We start from the raw sequence: 8,416 nt of genomic DNA, 5'->3' as shown, positions 1-8,416 counted from the left end.
GGGGGCGTGGGTGGGAACAGGGCAAAGCCTAAATAGCCATCAAACACCTGTATGTAAATGCAAAGAGAAACATCTGTAACTCCAGGGGGACTGGTATGTGGTGGTCAAAGTGGACTGTTTTATCTTCATTATTTCATTTCTGTTTTCTTCTTTCTTTTTTTCTTTCCCCCACCCCTCACTTTTTTTGGACAAAATTATTTTAATTACAGGGCCCAACTAATAAGGTTGTTTAAAGTATTAGATGAGTGAACATTTGTAAAGCATTCAGTGCCTATCCCATTGTAGTATTTAATACATATCATTAGTAGTATTTTTATCATCTTTAGCAATAGAGGGCTATATTCAATAACTGCCTGTTACTCAGAAATGTCTTCTGGCCTCTTCTCTGACATGATTGTGGAAGGCCTTATGTCACCTACCCTGGCTTTTGGGAAGTCATACCTTTAAAAGTTTCTTCCTTCTCCGCCCATGCAGTGATCCATTCAGTGATCCTTGAATTTAGTGTTCCTGTGTCAAGGTGACAAAGTGCATGTGTTTTCTCAAACCTCTGATGTGGAGCTTGCTACAGGCATCATGGGAAATATGCCAACATCGTGCTTAGTAAATGCGCTTGCTGACTGTCAGTTACTTCTCCAAGAAAACCCGTTTTCCCTTTCTTCAGGGAAGAGCTCAACTTTTGCTGGACATAGGATGGGAGCATGGAAGGGGAGAGGAAAGAGTAAAGGGGCATCACATTTTTGTTTCAGCTAAATCCTTAGTCAGACTTTGGCGACAAACATCCTCAGCTTCTTCTCTAAAACGCATGGACATTTAGGCCTGGAAGAATTTACCCAGTAACCACAAAGGAAATGTACTTCAATACGTTAATTTTTTTCTCACAGCACTAATAAGGCAAGAGCAGAGGATGGGGGAAGGGCTCCTTTTAGAGCTCTGTAAGTTGGCAAATGCCCAAAGAAGGAAATGAGGCCTCCAGTGGTGAATCATTGCTCAGGGAAACATGAGGAAGCAAAGCAAAGAGGCACAGACTAGGCAATGTGCAGCACCTTAAAGGAGATCTGTTTCTTTCTTTTTTTTTTATTCTACGGTTGCTTTCACGAACACACTTTTTTTTTTTTTAATTTAGCTTTGCAAGTAAGAAGACCAGACATTCCAAATTCATCTTACAAGCTTTTCCTCCCTGTCCACTTGAAAACCTGTTTTCTTTTGACCTCCCTTACCAGAATGCAGCTCTGGCTGGCATGAGGCCTTTATCCTGTTCACCTTTTTCTGAATTCAATTGACTTGGTTGACTTCTCTTCCACTCACTCCCTTAGAGAGGTTTTACCCAGAGATTTGGTCCTATTCCCTGCCTCTCTTCATTTCCTCTCCATTAGAGAATCTCTCCATGCTCAAATTTTCATTTCTTTTCGGAGGCAAATGGTCTTAGAGATTGCTTGCAGACTCTGCAGTTCTGATGTAAGGCTACTGACTTCCAAAGCTTTCATTGTTCTCCATCTCCCTGAGCTCTCACCAAAGTGAGAGAACCAAGGAAGATGTTTCCTAACACTTCTGGACACTGAAGTGTTAAGAAACATCTTCCTTGGCTCTCTTTACCAATGTAAATTTCACTGAATCTAATTCAAGTCCCACCTCTTCTGAGAAGCCTTTCAGGACCTCCCAGCCAGAAGTGATTTCCCGTAGTCTGAACTATAATACTAAACATCTACAGCACTTAAACATCCCATAGTCTATGGTGTCTGTGAAGGAATATATAAGGTTCAGATAGATGAAGCTGTATGCAGATTTTCAGAGAAACATCTTTATTTTCCAGGTGCATTACTAAGCACAGGGAATGCCAAGATGATCAAAAAAGGGTCCCTCCCTTCATAGGCTCTTACGGTCTAGGAGAGAGGACACAAATTTAGCCACATTTCCTCCCTGGTTGAATTGGATGGTTGAAAGTATTATCATTTTGTCCTTTTGGGGTCCATTGCACCTAACTCCTGAACTATTCAGTATGCCTTGGGACCTTCGATGGGAAGATATGTACATAATACCTTAATCAGGATAATTTTTGGAGTAATTCCTTGAGGCAATTAGTTTCATAGCATAATTTTTCATGGATATATTTCCCTACTTTATATTCTTACCACTATAGGAAATATTAGATATACAGGGAAAATAACCATCATGAAATTATACTAAGTATATGTATACAGACTGATTTCCAAAACCTCAGATTTCCAGTTTTCTTAGCTGACCTAACTCTATTTTGTGATTTAGATTCCATCCAAACCTGCTCTGGAAGGAGCTATATCCTATTTTATACTGCCCTTGGCCACGAGATGCTCCAAATATTCAGACGGAGCAGAAAATGCTCCCTGAGTGTAGAAGCACTATGTCTCTGTGCCACCTTGATGTTATTGGCCACTTTTCAGACTCTTTTTCTTTGGCTCAGAACTTTCGAATCTATGTACTTTCTTTAAAAAAGTTCATCTTACTGACTTGAACTTTCTCATCTCTGTTCCCTTTCAGATATGTTCGCTCTCTCTTTTTTTCTATACTTGTTCCCCTAAGTGATTTCAGGTTCATCCTTAGACCATGCCCTCAGAAAACCAATTTCGAGGTTTCTCTCTACACATAGCATTCCTATGCTATGGTCTCCTTCCATGTGAATCACTTCTTGTTAACATCTTGTATTACTCTATCTCCCAGTTCTATTACTCTCCTGAATCAGAACCCCTGTAGGACATTCTGGTTCTCTCATGCTTATCACTTTCTGCCTCAGTTTAGAATTACTCAACTCTATAGCTAGGATCCCTGGTGGATTATAAATTCCTTGAGAATAGGAGTTACAGCTGACTCATATTTCTATTTGCCATAGCACCTCATACAATGCCTGGCTCATGACAGGCATTCAAAAACTTTTGTTGAATAAACTAATGATTAATGGTTGGATAGATGGATGGATGAATGGATGGATGGGTGGATGGGTGGATGGAGAGATGGACAGGTAGGGTGAAGAGGAAACAGAAGGTGAAGTGGAAAAACTTTGGACTTAAATTCAGAAGAATGGAGTTGAGATCCAGTTCTTTTCCTCCTCATGTCCCTGGACATGATATTACATGTTCTCGGGTCTCAATTTCTCCAAAAGGAAAATGAGAATACTAAGAGCTGCCTTACCTAAGGTTTCTCTGAAGATCAAATGAGGTATTTTATTTGAAAGTGTTTTATGAACTATAAAGAACTAAAAGCAAAACAAAACAAACAAAACAGAAGGAATCAAATGGTGATTTGAAGGCTTTTTATGTAAACTGTCCTTAAGGCATCCAGATAATTTCTTTCTCGAACATAAGCATTGTATAAATACAGCACAATAGGCCAAAGACCAAAAATCCAAAGACAATTAAGTACATTAGCATCAACCAGCATTTTAAAATTTTCTTCCAGTAGTAAGTAGGAATGAATTTTGATAAAGTGAGTTTAGAGCACTGTTATCTTATAAATAAATTACAATACCTTATAAATTTGTGTTGAAAGCATAAAACGTCTTCCATGTGTATGAACACTGCATTGCTTTAATCCTCCTACCTCAGGGATAGCTAGGTGCTCGGCTTGCTTTAGAAAAGGCAGCAAATGTACACTGTATTTCCCAGGCTTTAGCAGCCAAAGGGGAAGTAGGGGCCTGTACCTAAACAATAGGTATCTGGCTCTATCTGTGACTTCTGAGCTGAGGAGACTCCAACAGGCGCCCCCACCTGCTCAGATACTATTTCTGAGAAGTTGAACTCCTTGTGGGCCAGGAGGGCTGCTGGTTGACTCACTGGTGTGATAGCTAGAGGATTATGTCAAATTTTTCAGCTTGCTAAACAACTTGCACTTAGCTGTGACTAGAACATTTTGTATTTGCACCCATGCATAATATTTTCATCAGCATGTATGCTAAGGATATTTCTCTTGGGAAATATGAGGGATTGATGGTAAAAATGTGAATCATTATCCAGGGTTATGAATTAACCAGTTCTAGGACATTCAACAAACATTTATGGAGCAACTACATTTAGTTAGACACAGTCTAAGGCAACAGTGCCATGAAATGCAAACATCTAGGTAGACTTGTTGTAGAGAAAGCATTGAATCCCAGGTCAATTTCACACAGGGTGGGCTAAGAAATGAACAATGAACATGGAGTTAGAATTTTCGTATCCTAGTCCAAGCTCTGACACTTTCTCACTGTATGTCAGCAAGCAAGTTTATTAACCTTGCTTGCTATCACACAAGGAATCAGTAAAACGGTCATTTTCAAATAAAATAATGAATGGAAAATCTGTTTTAATACAGTCAAGGAGGCTCTTTGTGTGATGCTGTGGAATGACCTCCAAGAAAGTAGTTAATTTTTTTAGAAAAGGATACAGAAAAGTGCTCTCATTTTTGGAATAGGAAGGAAGGAAGAAAGGAAGGACGGAAGGAAGGAAGGAACACATCATGGACTGCTAAATGCACAGAATATCTCTGGAGGTGTACACAAAAACTGGTAATATTGCTGACCCCTGGGGATTATTTAAATGATAAGAAGGAGAATTATTAAGGTAAGGAAATCGAAACATGTAGAGGTTAAATAACTTACTTAAGGACAGCTGGTTAATATCTTTAAAAAGCAAAGATTCAAAATCAGGTAGCCTAATCACTCTGTAACTACTATGCCCCACTCTCTCCTAAAGTTCTGAGGAGAGGGCGTCCATGCTGAAAAGTTTAATAACCTCTGCTCTAAAAGCACAGCTCACATATATAGCCATCATCTGGAGAATTCAGTCTATCGACCATTTCCCCCTCATTTCCAGGCTAATGTGCTGCCCTGGCTGAGAACATTATGTATTTCATTAAATTACACTTTCTTTCTCTGGTAAAATCAATACAAAACCACAATGATTTTTCTAAAAACATACACAGAATTCCTTTCCCACGCCTGTTCTTCGACGTCATATCCCTGAGAGCTAGAGAAGAATCACTTACTTTAACAGTAAGTGGACCCCCCTGCATGACACTAATTGAAATGTTGTTTGTGTTCAAAAGATGTCTTAACAGAAAATGTCTAATTTACTTTGTTGGTGCCTTTCCAGAAGTCACTGTCCACTTCAGGGATCTTTGGCCAGACATTCCCTAGCTTCTTTCACTTCCTTGGAAATGTATGCACTGCATTTTGATTGTGGTAGTGGTTCATGCATTCTTTTCACAACGCCTTTTTAGCTGCCCTGTTTCAATCACCTATTAGACCATTTTGGACTTCTTTCCAGAAACTTTCAATGTGACCTGCCTATTTTAAGACTGAAGCCGAAGCTGTTGTTCCTCTTGGTTTTGGTTATGTTAGCAGACTTCAAATTGATATCCGACTGGGTCACTTCAGGGAACAGTCAGCCTCCATTCAGACAAGGCCCACATTTTCTGGCCCCCCTTCATGCTAATAACTTCATTTCCATTTCACTAAAGCAATCTCCTCATTCCCATTGCCTTACGCAGGCCTTAGTATTATCATTCCCTTGATTTTCACCTCAAAAGTACTAGACTTAGAATTCTCATTGCCACATTACAACTTCCTGAGCTTCTACTCTTAAAACCATTCCAAAATCCTCTTCAAGAATCAATATCTTGTCTACAGCCATTTTACCCTGAACAAGTCTGAACCTGTGTGATCTCAGAAGCTAAGCAGGGTCAGGCCTGGTTAGTACTTGGATGGGAGACCTAGGAAGACCAGGTGCTGTAGATGTAAAAAATAAAAAAAAAATAAAGCATCATAAGCTGACAAGGTCCTTGCAATCTGTGAATTCAACCAAGAGTTGCCTCACCTAAAAAATAAAAAATAAGCGAATCAATATCTCATCATCAGTTCTTGCCTGGTTTCACTTTTTTTCCTGTCTACCCTGGATCTCAAGGTCAAATACCCAGTGACAAGATCCTCATTTCCTCATTCTACTATCTACTATTCTGCTCTATCTGCTAGAACAACTCCCAACTCTTGGAGAACCAATTAAGTGTATGACTCTGCTTCTGCTCCCAGGCTGCCAAGGGTAAAGAAAGCATATAACCTTACAAATTGAAGACTCCCTCCACTAAAGCCTCAGCTCATGAATCCCTTTACTGGGACTCTAGTAAGTTCCCATTCCCACTCACCATAGAGACTATACTTTAAGGCTTTAATTCTATACGATACTAAATCCTCAACAGATGGCTTCTATCCTCGAGATCACCTCATGACCCAAAAGGGCTGCTGGAGCACCAGTTGTCATGTTCACATTCTAGACAGCAAGAAGATGAAAAAACAGAAAGGCAAAAGGACATTCATCAAAGCTGAGTTATCTCCCTTTAAGATTTCATAAACATTCCATCATAGACTCTATTGATATCTTGCTAGCCATAACTTAATTACTTGATCATATTTAGTTGTAAGAGAAACTGAGAAATGAAGTCTTTTAACTGTGTGTATCACCAACCTAAACAAAATCAAGACTCTATTACTAAGAAAGAGGGGAGAATGGATGTGGGGATAAGCATCTAACTACCTCTACTCCCTAAACACTCTACTCCCACAATTACCCTTCTCATTTCAAACTGGCAACTAAACTCTTTAACTGGGAAAAGAGACCTTCCGGTGCCAAATCACTTAATATCTCTTCCCTCCACTTTTACCTGTTTACAAAACTCACTCTTATTTTATGCCTATTTCAGAGGAAGAAGTGCCCCTACTCCTCCCTAAGGCTAAAGACTGTGTTTTTAATATGTGCAGTTTATCATATGTCAAATATACGTCAAAAGCTGTTCAAAAATTTTTATAAATTTTAAATTCATTCACTTCTTAATCCCTTACCATCTGTTTTGCAGTCATTATTCTCCTGAAACTCTTTTAGCAAGGCTCAACAGTTAATATCAAATTGCCAAATCAAAAGTAAGTTTTCAAAAACAGTTTGATGGTTCCTCAAAAAGTTAAACATAGAATTATCATATAACCCCACTATTCTACTCCTGCATATATATTCCAAAAAATCTAAAACACATACTAAAAAAAGTACATGTACACACATGTTCATAGTATTACTATTTCTAATAGCCTATCAATAGAAACAACCCAAACATCCACCAATGGATGAATGGATAAAAACTGTGGTACACACACACACACACACACACACACACACACACACACACAGTGGACTATTATTAGTCATAGAAGGCAATGAAGTACTAATAAATGTTTCAATGTAGATGAACCTTGAAATCATTATGCTAAGTGAAAGAAGCCAGACACAAAGGGTCACATTTTGTATGATTCCATTTGTATAAAATATTCAGAATAGATAAATCCATACAGATATACCATAGATTGGTAGTCATCAAGGGCTGGGGGAAGGAGAATGGAGAGAACTCACAATGCGTACGGAGTTTTACTTTGAAATAATGGATATATTTTGGAACTAGATAGAGGTGGTAGTTGTACGTTATGATTATACTTGATGGCGTTGAATTGTTCACCGTAAAATAAATGTTGTTATGTGAATTTCACTTTGTAAATTACTTTTTTTAAAACTTTAGTTTTCAGTCTTCATCTGACTCATAATTTCCACCATTGACTAGCATCTACTTCCCAAGTGCTTCCTTACTTAATTTTTTGATCTTTTTTTTCTGGTTCTTCATCTACTTCTCTGACCATTCTGACTCAGTCTCTTTGCTGGTTCAACTTTTTTTTATAATCATGTGATTTTGGAGAATTCTTCACACTCTTTATTTTGGTCCTCTTCTATTATCATTCTCTCAGGATTATTACATTATTATGGCACCCATTTTTAAACAGTCTTTCATAGGGAGAGGTTAAGATGTTGAAGCCCATTTGCCATGTGGCCTGTCTTCTCTTTTTATACCGACCTATGTGTAGAAAGCACAAATTCTGCTCTCTTTTATAAGCTAAGCTTCACTGAAGACCTTCGGAACGAAGTTAGTAATTTCAAGCCAGAAGAGACAGTTTTTAAGAAACCCAGTTGTGGCAATTCACCAGCCAGTCTTGTTAGTTATGAAACAGAATGTTGATCTCCATCTATTGATATCTTTATTTTTCTATTAGTTATATATTCAGAGAGAGAAGGATATGGTCTAATGCCTCCTTAAGCTTCAAATTCTGCTCTATCTCCCCTTCCATTGGAGTTCCTGAAGGAGCCATCTAAAACAGGATTAATAAATACAAATCAAAGTACCACTTTATTACGAGTTGTGCATAAGATTAAAATGCAAATGCAATGTCTTGATAAAGGTTACAACGGGGCTTGGGGTGTTTCCATCCTGACATTTTATCATTTTGGCTGAACATAGACAGGAAGGATTTGAAGAGAGAGTGAACCAACAGAGTAATTTAGAATCTACTTATTCATTCATCTATGAGAAATAGGAGAGA

General features: G+C 38.4%; 1 protein-coding gene, 1 long non-coding RNA gene and 1 pseudogene across 2 annotated transcripts in view; 2 read left to right on the top strand and 1 right to left on the bottom strand.

The window, feature by feature from the left end:
- Positions 1-802, bottom strand: part of LOC120583206 (uncharacterized) — a 22,273-nt gene extending 21,471 nt beyond the window's left edge. The window contains exon 1 of the long non-coding RNA XR_005647730.1: positions 442-802. This is a non-coding gene — a long non-coding RNA (uncharacterized LOC120583206). The remainder of the gene's footprint in view (positions 1-441) is intronic.
- Positions 1-8,416, top strand: part of GNG12 (G protein subunit gamma 12) — a 203,283-nt gene that overhangs the window by 43,094 nt on the left and 151,773 nt on the right. The window lies entirely within an intron of this gene.
- On the top strand, positions 5,628-5,743 carry LOC120583504 (uncharacterized; annotated as a pseudogene).

The sequence above is a fragment of the Pteropus medius genome, unplaced genomic scaffold, assembly GCF_902729225.1.
Source record: "Pteropus medius unplaced genomic scaffold, Ma_sr-lr_union100, whole genome shotgun sequence".
Lineage (NCBI taxonomy): Eukaryota > Metazoa > Chordata > Mammalia > Chiroptera > Pteropodidae > Pteropus > Pteropus medius.
This window is presented reverse-complemented; position numbering and strand designations above follow the sequence as displayed.